This window comes from Apteryx mantelli, chromosome 5, assembly GCF_036417845.1.
Source record: "Apteryx mantelli isolate bAptMan1 chromosome 5, bAptMan1.hap1, whole genome shotgun sequence".
In the NCBI taxonomy this organism is placed as follows: Eukaryota; Metazoa; Chordata; class Aves; order Apterygiformes; family Apterygidae; genus Apteryx; species Apteryx mantelli.
The window spans coordinates 23,156,391-23,168,987 of NC_089982.1; positions in this window are offsets into that span (position 1 = coordinate 23,156,391).

A 12,597-nucleotide genomic window follows, 5' to 3' on the forward strand; every position below is an offset into this window, starting at 1 on the left:
GCAAATAAATACTCTAGCTGTAAGAAAGTGAAGTATAAAGAGAAGTAAGGACACATACAGTTTTATATCATTGCAAAAATTCTAGCCTATCCTCAGTTCCAGGCATATTCAACCTTTTGGAGGATGGAAAGAGCATGGCCTGCTAGGAAAAGTTAAATGTGTCAAATTCTTTGTCTCAGGATCATACTTCTCATGTTCTGTAGTGTTTTTTAGACCCTTTGTCTGGTACCTGATAGCAGAATTTTGCTCTGTATTGTTTCTTTACCTTATGCCTCTTTCTTCTATTTCTTATATAAATGCCAGACAAACATACACTCACATAAGCAATGATAGCTGAAAACCTAGCTCTTACTGGGTAAATGGAAGAGTCAGAATATACACAAACTTGGTCTAAGCAGAAATTTCCATTTATGCGGAAACTTTTCAACATATAGTTTTCAAATTTAAAGTTGTTTCTTGTATAAACCAAATTCTGTCCACATACTGAAATCAACGTTTAAAACTAAGACATTCAAGAATGGAGAAATCTGATTTCAAAAATCTCACTCAAGGTGATGTTATTAAGGGAGACACATTTTAATAGTTCTTTTTCAGAAGCTTTTATGTGTTTTAGCGTATCAATATCAATGTCTTCTATTTTGTTGTGCACAAGACTTCAGTGTGTTTGTGTATGTGCAACATGAACAGATATTTCTACATGTAAAATGGGTGAAAAGTAACCAGCTGTCCAGCTAATGCATGCACACAGCCTCTTGATTATGCACAGAATGGAAGATGACTAGCAACTTGGGTTTTTATATAGGAACGATAGGGAAAAATGAGTTCTTTCCTTTTCATTAAGACAGTAATTGTGTTATAATTCTCCCTATTTTTTTAATAGGTAATCCATTTTCATAAAGTAAATCACATCCATGGATTAGCGCTTCTGGCCTCAATTCAGCAAGCCACTTCAGCATGTGCTTAACTTTAAATGCAGGAGTTATTCCATTGACTTCAATAACACTACTGAAGTGCTTCAAGTTATGTACATGTTGAAGCACCCAGCTAAACTGCAGCCAAAAATAGTGATAAGATAGGTGTGATGTGGTTCGAGGAGATGTATCTTAAGACTGAGAGCAACCATGTTTTAATTATCCCTATTTTCCCTAGCATATTTCTGTATCAAAGTCATTTTACAAGTCAGACATATTCTGCTAAGGAGTTTGAGCCGGATACTTATCCATTGACATTAGTAAAGCCTAAACAGCAAAAATTATCGTACATGTTGAAATTAGAAGATTGTGGTCTGAACTCTCTCTATTTAAAAAAAATACACATTTTGTATGACATTGGTATAGTATTTTAGGAGAATATGTAAAGCTGAAGTCCTCAGGACAAAAAAATCCTGAATATATCTTTACAAAAAGGTTAGGTAAACCTTTTCCAAACTGAATGTTGTTTATCTTTCATTATGACAATGATAGTGGCTGAGTTTTCACTTTTCTGGCTTATGGAGGCACTTCAGCAAAAGTGTAATCTTATATTTTGGTCACCTATTCATGGATCTGAAGAGTCAAAAGAGCTCCTCCTTGATCTTCCTTTTGTGAGCTCTCCTCCTTTAAGCTCATTAATAGTTTATGTTAATGTATTTTAAAGAGTGAGCTTGATGCTTAATTATGATTATATTTAGAAAACCCATTTCCTTACTAAGTTGCATTCCCACCTAACACACAGGAAGCATGGCATACTGCAAAGCCGAACCATCAGGTCAGATGTAATCAGTAAGAGCAGCTGGTGCTGAATGCTTTGGATTAGTTTAGCCAACCATCAGCCATCATCCTGCTTTAGCAGTGGCATCTTCCATGTTTCTCTGGCTTCGGAGAACGTAAGTTACATTTTTATATTGCTTCTGAAACTGATCTTTTGAGTCAAAAGCTTTTCAACTGCTCAGATGCTGCTGAGGCTGAAAGAAGAAAAAAAAATCACAGCATTGCAATTTATTCTTGGAACCCCCTGGTTTCCTATTTCCTTAGGTTGGTGGCTAAAACAGAATAAGCAACATGCAGAGTGGAAATAGGTGACCCACACCTATATACCAATTGACACAGATGCAAAACAAATCTTATGACTCATGTAAACATCTGATTTGTTCACACATAGCTTTAGGAGAACTTGTTAGTGTGTACATATGTGGAACAGAAGAGGGGGGCATTTGAATAGCAATAAGATTGTATTAAGTGAGCCAGCCTTATTATAGCAAAGTAATATTGGATGTCTGTGAGACAGGATGCAGAAAGATACAATTCTTAAAAATATACTGCATTAAGATAGATGTAAGGATCCACTCTCACTGCCTGGAAAGAGATTGATTGCACTTGTACAGTCTTGGATCAGAAATGCCACTACTGAGCATTCTCACTCTTATACTACTGGTTCCTCCTGCCTCCCCACCCACCCAGATTTGTGACACATAGATTTGAATTGTTTCAGATAGTGTTTGTAAAACAACCCATTTTCAAAGCTCTCCATTGCCTGTTTTGGTGACCCTGGCATTCTCACACTTGGAGATTTCTTTTTCTCTGCATTTCTTGCATTTAATTGTAACCAATGATGTTAATGCTATCTGCAGGAAGGCTGAGTAGCAAACAGGAGAACTAAAACAGTTACAGGAAAGATGATTCTGCATTTTCTATTCTAATCTGGAAATTGAAAAGGGTTTCATTTCTCTCCATGCCAGGGTTTGTGTTCAGGGGATTTAAATTCACATTTTCTATTGTTAACAGAGGACATCAAGACCTTCTTTCCCTATCCATTTAATGATCTTTAGACCGGTGATCAGCGTTCTTCCTTAACAAGAGACAAATGCATAAAGTCCCACTTAAGCCATGAGACATGGCTTGGGTCTTCTGCATTTCAGGTAATCCAAACACTAGATCTTTGTCTAGATGGTGCTGTTTTTTGAGACAATACATGTAATCTGAATAAATACATTCGAATCAGTCCTAGAAGCAGTATAGGCTCGAGTATGCCAAATCTGTGATTCACATTGGGGAAAAAAGTATGCAACAGGTAACATAGATCATGATATTGCCAAGTTTGACATGGTATATGTAGAGAAATAAATTCAGATACCTAGAGAATTTAATCATATCTCAAATCATGCAGAGATCTGAGGGACTGGTGCTTAAAAAATATGAAGAACCCTCATGGCTCTAGTCTTGTGAAGTCTGAAGATAAAAATGACTGAATTTAGGAGCTTCCTCCCCTCCCCTCCCATCCTTTTGCATATCTACAATACTAGTAATTCTGTTAGGGTAATGTAGATGTGCTGAAGACTTTTTTGCTATAGTGATTAGGACTGTTCCTGTTACAATTAGGAGTGAGAAATGTTTGCAAATGTCCTTGGGGTAAAAGGACCTTTAAGTAATTATTATAATTGCACAGGAATTGCTCATAATTGCTGGACTTCCCAGAAATGATTTTCAGAGGAAATCTGTGTAGCCGATTGCATTACTACCTCCTCAGATCAATATTGTATTAGTCCCAGTACACGGATACCCACAGGGCAAAGTAGCAAACTATTAGCATTTCATTAACAGTTTCCCACATCTCAAGACTATTACTCAAATGATTGATGACCCAGGCAGGACATATCTTCAAATGTTCATGAAGAACTAATAATTTCTTCTTTTATTTTTTTTTCTTTCTTTCTTTTCTTCATTGTCTTTCTTAGCAAATTTCCCATGATTTTCAGATTTTCATACATTAAAATCTTCAGTTGATAACAGAATGAGTTCATCTGGTCAGCAACAGTGTAATTGTTTCCAGTGTATTTTTTCTATTTGTTTTATTGGAAAAATTAACTACTTTCAGTTTATATCCAGGCTGACTCTTACTTTTTTTTCTTACAAGATGGACAAAATTGCTGCTGATTAGTGGCAGATTTGTAGGTGAATTATTTTATGTGCATTGTTAGGCTCCAATTCATTTGCACAGCCTTTTTTAGAAGTGCTGCTATCTGTCAGAGTGGCGCTTAAGCCCTTCCCAACTCAGGCTACATTTAAATTCAGATGAAAGGGCTCTGTACTGTAGCACGTTCGTAAACAATCCAGGCACTCTTATGTCTGTAATGGAGAGGAGGTCATAATACCAATAATGTGATGACACTAAAGAAACTGGAATAACATAAGAGTGACTGGATTGTCATTCTTATACTGGAACCAAGTCCCGTATAATGGGAGTCACCTTTGTTGTGAGACAGAAGTGAATATGATCTAAGCCAGCAAAGGAAAAATCAGACCATTCAGTAAAAATTTAATATAGTTAATATTTTTATTGCCTATACTATAGTAATAGCTACCATTAAGAGAAGCAGTGTTTTTGGAGCCTGATCTTAGGCTATAGCATTTTCCTGTTACTTTTTAACCATAGGAGTTAGACTGAATTAGGAATGCGGACATAGGCTGAGATTTGGTATGAAGTGAAGGAAAATAGTATCAGATACTATTCAGTGGACTGATGTTTCCAACAACAAATAATCAGCTGATTTAGCATTTGATTAAGGGTCAATGCCTGACTGTGTAGCTGTGACACCTGCAGAACTCCCACCCAAGCCCGTAGTAGTTGTACCAAACCAAGGCGTTCCTGCCAGCCAGAGAGTGTAAGAATAACAGCCACATGACACTAAAGAAACACATGTGAGAAAAATGGAAAAAGATTAAAAAGTAAAATGAGTTATGTGAAAATTGTAACTTTACGGTTAAAACCAACCAAAGAATTCATTGTCTCGGAGCATATTCCTCAATTAACAAAAAATGCTGCATTACATGAACAGATAATTTCCTTGGCACAGGAAATTATTAATTCCTAACTTTAAATATTGTGAATAACCCCTCTAACGTGGACATCGTAGAGTATGCCTGCATTTTACAGAGCTGCAGATTTGCTGAGCTAGCTGTAGCTTTACAAGTCCAGACCTGGCAGTAGTGCAGCACTGTGGTGGAAAGTGGCTAACCATGGTGAGCAGCAAGGCTTGTTTGCTGAAGCACCATTCCTCACTCGCACACCTATACTGCTTTCAGGAAACTAGACTATAGTTTTTGTTTTAATGCACTGTACCAGCCCATCTTTTACCATAATTGGGATGAACTTAAGGATTTGGGAGGGCTTGACAGGTACTGAATGGAGCAGGCATTACCTATGAGTATGGATATACTAACATCTGGTGAAATCTTTACAGGATTAGGGTCTCTGTAAGTAGAACTGTACCAAATTTTCCATCATGCCTTTTGTTTTCAAATGTTTGTTGTTTTTCAGCCTCTTTACTCCCTAGTCTGCACCCATGTACAGAAACCTTTTCAGTTTTTGTCATCTTGGTTCATTCTGATTCATTCTTTGAGTGCTTGTGGCACGAGGAACGGAGAGGCATGAAAAGCTAGTGTTACTGCTAAGGCCACGGCTACAGGCTCATCTCTTCTGATCTGGAAAGAGGAATCTGTGAATATATCATTCTGTCCTTTGTCTTATCTGTCACCCTGTGAGATTCATTAAAGTATATCACATTCATCGCTGGTCACCACAGGCATCAGTTTCTTTTCCTTATACTGCTACTGAATGGGATATGCATGAGGAGCCAGCAATTAGGGAAATGAAAGGGTTAAAGAAACTTAAAGATATCAGTGAAGGTGTCAGGAAAATTAATTTGGTATTTAAGAGTTCTGTGTTTGTCTGCTAAGATCTCCAGGAAATGTTCAACATGTTATCTTAGCAATTTGCACTTTTTTAATGTGATTTATCTTTATCCATTTAAAGCAGAGTTCCTGCTGTTCACTTTATGGTTTTGTTTTTTGTTGTTTTGGTGCAATGACATTAATTTGCCTTCACATCTTTTATTCATGGTAAGTATGCAGAATTTCTCAAAAATATATTACCATATGAATTCTGAAAAATACAGCATATGATTTTATTGAAGGTTGGAGAAACATATACATATATTATTAAGAAACACAGATATCTGTTTTGGAAGAAGATACGACAACATTTCTATATTTTAAAGCCACATTCTTATTTTTAAATTAAGGCAAAAAGCATCTGTGAACCATAATATACAAACCATACATAAACTGGTGTTTTTTCCATTCATCCTAGGCCACTACTTGATATCTTGCTTCACCAGCTATCACATGAAGGTTTCTTTGCAATGTGCAAGCATCCTTCTTGTTGACAGCTGGCAATATGAAGACTTGATCCTTTGCAAATTGCAGATGTTTGACTTACAAGTATGGACATAAAGATTGCAAACGTGCCCATAATAAAAAGTGAGTTTGCACAAGGAGAATAAATAAATGTATAAAATACTACTTTGTGTTAAAGTTGATTTACTATTTAAATACATTATTTTAGCTTTACTTGCAAGAAACACTAAGTTATCAAATATGCAATTCCTTTAATTTCCAGTAATTGATATATATATCAATCCTGTTTAAACCTGACTTAAACTGAATCTGATTGATTTGTTAAGTTATGCAGTATTTTAATTCAAAACTGCAGATGCTGTATGAACCAAAGATGATTATTCTATTTTCCAAAACTGATGGCCACAGTTTTGTAGTGGAAGGTGAAATTTTGGTCTTCTGTATAAGCATAAAACTCTTGGACTGTGTTTCTGAAAGACATCCCGTCCATTTCTATAATTATCCATGTGATGCTAGTTTCATAATAGAATTCCAGTGTTGTTCACCTTCTTATAACTAGAAAATGAATCCTCTGAGGTCACTGGCTTTTTAACAATTTAAGTCCAGTAGAAAATGAGCATGGGATCTTACACTTTTAAGTGTATGAGTGAATAACCTTCCCTGCTTTTTCCCGTGGAGTGTCAGAACGCTGGATGCCTCTACTGTACTTTCTTTTTCTTGTTGAAGAAAACCATATGACCAATCATGTCAATATATTTGTTAAAAGATAGTAAAGGTCTTTTGTTTTAGTACTGTTGCAATAAATACTTTTGGAAGGGGAGCAATTTAATTATCCTCTTCACAATAGGATATGTATTACCATACAAATTCTGAAAAATAAAGCATATGATTTTATTAAAGGTTGGAGAAATATATAATATTATATAGATATAAATTATAAACTTAACCTAATTTTCATATATAAATATATATATATATATATGATAATACTGCTTCCATCTGCCATTGGAATCTTGGGCAGCAGCCATAGAATATACCACTATATTTTAAATAAAGAAAATTGTCATTTTCCCCAGTCTCACTGTAATCTCATCTTGTACTCATAAATACTTTATCATTATACTAAATATTCTTGTTTTTATTTTATTCCTAATCTGGAAATCTTAAATTTCAGTGTAATACTTTTTACTTCATTTTCGTTTTTATTTTTAAGAGATCTAAATCAGTATATAATCCTAGAACAAACTTCCCTTGTTATACAATACTCCACTGATGCTTTGGTAAGGATACATTAACACAATGAATATGCAACTGTAATAAAGAAAAAGCAAAGAAGACTTAAAGCAAATTCTTCTTAATAGTCTTTAGTTTATTTTGTCAGTAAAAGATTGTTAGTCTTAATATTTATGTTATGACTCTTAACAATTTCCATGTTACCAATGAATCATTGTTACAGCAAGGTAGTTCTCCAATATCACTGTCAGTTTTCAATAAAATTCCCACAGTCTTTATTTGGATATGAAATCTTAAGTGTGAAAAATGACCAAGAACTTCACCAGTAGAATGCAAGTGATTGTCAGTTTAGAAAGTCGCATAAAGTCTTGTTTGGTGTCTTGTCTGAAGTTGCAAGTTACACATTAAAAAATCCTTTGCACTGTGGCTTCTCTTTACGTTTTCATTGCTGTTTCAATACAAAGGGGTCCTAACATTAAAACAACCATCACAGAAATGTCAGGACAGTGGAGGAGCATTTCTAGTACTGTAGTCTTTGTGTTAGTTTTTTCTCTTAATCTCTGTTGTTTTAGGTATGAAAGACTATGATCCCTTTTATCCTCACCCATGTAGTCACGGGCAAGGCTATCAGTTTAAAGATGTTTTAATTGCACCTTGGGACGCCTGAAAACCCATGAAAGTCAGAGCACCCTGTGAGATCCATAGGGATCCTTTGCACTTGTGCAATTAGGGCAATAATTAGATGACTATTAACAATATCCATGCAGGTACTATACTAGCAAACTAGGTCCTCATCCAGAAAATTATTTACTCTTGTTCTGAAGTTTCACTGAAATTTTTAGGAGATAAGAAAGATAGAATCTACTTTTTAAAATTCAGGATTTTTTAAAAAATCAAATTGAGTTTCAGGACACACATTCTATTTTGTATTGCAGTTTTATCTTCCAGAACAAGCTTTTCCAATATACCTATGTGAAGAAGTCATTGTGAAGTGCTCTAAGCCTTTATTTTAAATGAATATGTGATTATAGTCTGTGCTTACGTTAAACAGGCTCGGAGCAGCAGCAAGACAGGAATGGAGTTTATTTATTTTTTGTACTAAACTTGTAGGTAAATATTTGATAATTTTATTTTACACTTTCACAAGCCAGTAGTAAACAATTGAGAATAGCATTTTAAGTATTTCTTCTGCCATTCTATTGTCTTCAAAAGAAAGATGGAATTTCAGTGGTGCACAAATATTTGTTTTTTTAGGGAAAACAGTTTAGGTGTCGACGTGTGTGGCATGGTGTAAATTAAATGAGTATATGTGGTCTTAAAAATGACTCTACCACAGCATCAAATCCCTTGTTAAAAGGCTCAGAAAAATTCAGAACAACCTAATTTACCATCCATCACTTAGGAACTTTTACCTTTTCATTAAGATTGGTGAGCAGAGAAACCACAGCAGACCTGTCATATCCATGCTACTTCCACTGAAAAGCTATTGAGATTCAAGAAATCATCCTCAGGTCTCCCATTACTCTCAAAAAGCACTGAACACTCAGAGTGTTTGAACACTCAAACACTCTGAGTGTTCAACCCTCCAAAATGCAGCAGACTTTCTCTAGAAACTACATAGCATAAATCATTTCTCCATAACATCCCCTATTGTGATTGTTGCCTTAAGAGCTATAAGAATGCTCAAGACTTCCAACCCAAAGATGTGACCAAAAATATCCTTTTCAGCTTCAGCCATGTTAATTCCACCTTCAGCTTGGAGCCACTAATACCAAGATTGCCGGCAATCTTGCATTGTACCATGGTATGTCGGCTTCTGTTCCGCAAGCAAGAGAGTGGAACAGTTTCTAGATAACTGCATTACAAAACATACGATGAGGTACATAGGTGGCAGCCTTAGAAGATGAACTGAAAGCCTACTGCAGTGACTTTTACTACAGATTTAGTAGCTGTTATGCCCTGATTAATTCATCTAGAATACTTGGATGCCTTGCTCACCAATCAAATGCCATGAGAAACATGATACAAATCCACAAATTACAATGTACAGAAAAAAGCATAGTTGAGGTTGTTGATCCAAACGGAAGCAAGAGTCCTCCAAATACAGCTGATAGGCAGCCAAGTCCTCAGTTACTGCTGAACCAAATCTAAGAATGCCGACACCTGATGTGTCAAGGCTGCAAACAATGACACTTCTCCCCAAAATACACTACAGCTTTGAACAAGACATGTAAAGTACAAACTTGTTATAGTGCAAAAATTCTTCTGTATTATTAGATGGCATAGTGTGCTAGTATGTATATGGAAAATCTCTAGATAATTGTAGCTTCTACAGGAAGGTCAAGTAATTTTCCTGAAATACTCCTTCCCCACTCTTCAGAAAAACCTCTTCCTTTACCTATTGTTGTTAGGTCATGATATTACATCCTGTAAGCGACCATTGCGTCTTTTGTTCCTGTTTAATATTTTCAATATGACATGCCTTAATCCTGTTAGATTCTAGGATCTAGTGCAATGGTTGTTGAAATGGTATGATTTATAACATCATGAAGCAATAGTTTTAAAGTAGAAATTCCCAGCTTTTATTTAAAGTTTAATATTACCCATATTCATCCATATGCTGGTTCTCTAGATCACATACTACAGATGCTTATGTAGGCTATATCATTCAGGTTATTATGAGTATTTCTAGGACTTTCAGAAATATATTGAGAATTATAGCTTTCATTTAATTTCATGAGATACTAAAGCAGCTTGTAGACACTTAAAATAATGAAGAATTCTGTTTTTTTTTAACTTGAGCAAATTTGATGTTGACATGTATTGATGCAATGATTAAAACGTCAATGCAATTGTGTTTTGCAATGCCGATTAGTCAGCCTTTTAATATAGGCAAAGTTCATTGTTACTAATTGTAATCCTAAATTAATGTTTATTGATACATTGGAATCTGCTCTTTAACTGATGGGGCTGAAAAATGCTGTAACGCAACTTTGTACTGACTGCCCAAGCCAAAGAAGTATAAATAAAATTTTAAAATCAGCACAGTTGTACTTATTTTAAATTTGTTTGACCTATCAAATGATTGCATTGGCCCTTGGCACATTTTAGACATGTTCTGGTTGATTAGATCAGCTCAGTGATGCACGCTTAGGTCATGCGGATTCTAGGGCCTTGCTACAGCTAGTGTGTACTGGTGCAAGGTCTTTTTATACCTACTAGAGGACTGATAAAGTGTGTCTAGAGCCTCCTGAAAAAAAAAAATAGAATCCAGCAATTGAAACTGTTTAATTAGAAGGGAGGGTTTACGCTTCTTCAGGTGGGGGTGGCCAAATTGGTAAATTTGAGCTAAAATAATAGAGCTAACAAAAGCACAGGCAGTGGCAAGACCAATTTAACTAAATCTAGTTACAAAGAAAGGATGAGGATAAGCACAGTTGGAGCCTGTGCATTTAGAAACTGAGAGGGCTTAGACGTTGGAGCATTTACAAGTGAGGAAAACGTTTCCTTGTAGGCACTTGTATTTCCAGTGGTGTGCCTGGTTGTTGTCAGGTTTTAGGACAGTGTGTAGTGATATGCAGCTCTTCTGTTACGTGCCCTGGGCTGCTGCATCAAGTGTTTATTACGAGTTGTAATTTGGAGATGTAGTGGGCTGGGTGTCTGTCTGGGATGAAAACACGTTGAAGGAAGGGCAGAAGGATGGATAAGGGAAAAAGTATCCCTAGTATTTTATTTCAGAAGTCTTTAAAAAGAGAAGAACAAGCACTTAGAGGATTAAAATAGGACTCGAATCTGAGGTAAGTACTTCTATCATTACCATATAGAGTCACAGTCATTTTTTCTCTGGTGTCCATATCTTGCCTTCTTGCTGTTTAGCGGGCTGCAAACTGGCCCCTGAGGACTGATGATGAGAGCAGGAACTGTGTGTTCAAACATCTTCAGGGAGGGCAATAAATCTAGATTTCTTTCTTTTCAGTGGCGGGTTTCATAAAAATGAGCTACCATATCATAGGCTTGCATGTTCCTACCTGAGTGTCTCTGTGGTTCTATGTCTTGTGGAAGCACCCAAACTCCAAATCACGTGCCATCATTTGGAGACGGGAAGGATTCCAGCTGCTCCTTTTCCCTGGAATTAGTATTTTTTATTTTCTAACACTATGGAGCTTCCCAGACAGAGATCTGATTTTGTGTATGTTTTCTTAGATAGCTGCTCCTCTTGTCACTAGAGTGAACTTGGATGCTGAACTCTAGGCTTTGAATTTCACAGGGTAGAGCAATGTAAGGGTAGGGAATCGTGACACCTAGGCCTCACTGTTCTTTCAGGGCATTTTTTTATGTCTTGCATTAGTAATATTCTTAATTAAATTAAAATAATGATTATTTCATCAGCATCATTCAGAATCAAAGTTACTGTTGTAGTGTGATCAATATACTGGCTCACATGTTAGAGATTATATTTTAAATCATAACCAAAATCTGTTCTAGAACTTTGATCAGTTTCAAACAGTTTAATTCTAGTTTTCTTCTGAAAAAGGAAGACTGGAATCTTTCAATCTCCAAAGAAACACAGGAATGCACCGTAAGTCTGCATAGACTGATGTAATTGCTTTCCTAAGAAATGAGAGAGGAAAATGTGGCATTCAGTCTTTTTTAGCTCATGTTCCGTTTTGTTTGACTGACTTCCTTAATAATATTGCCTCCAAAATAAAAATAAATGTGATGTTGATGAGAATATTGCCAAGTGATAGTAGAACATGATTTGTTCTTTAATGTAAAATATTTTTGAAGAATTTGTCTCAAGCATCATGAGAACGTAGTCAAGAAATGGTTAGGGCTGTAGAGATAACCTAAGTCTCCTTACTAAGTCTTAAGATGGGTTTAAAAAAAAAATGACATTCCTTGTGTTCAGTATTCAGAGTGTCAAACAAAATATATGTAGGAGTCAGTGACAGCAGCAAAAATGCTAATTGATAGGATGCTGGGAATGATTTTGTATCAAGTGCTAATCAGACTGTTTTTCCACTTACCTGTGTTATCACTCAATAACTGACAACTTTTAGGTCATCATGAATGTGCTGAAAATCTGCTGTGCTTACAAAACAATTTTGACAGATGTGGTCTGCACAGAATCCAGAAAGCTCAAGCTTTCCACATAGTCTGTACTGGATTAAATCTTTCCCTTCACCATAGT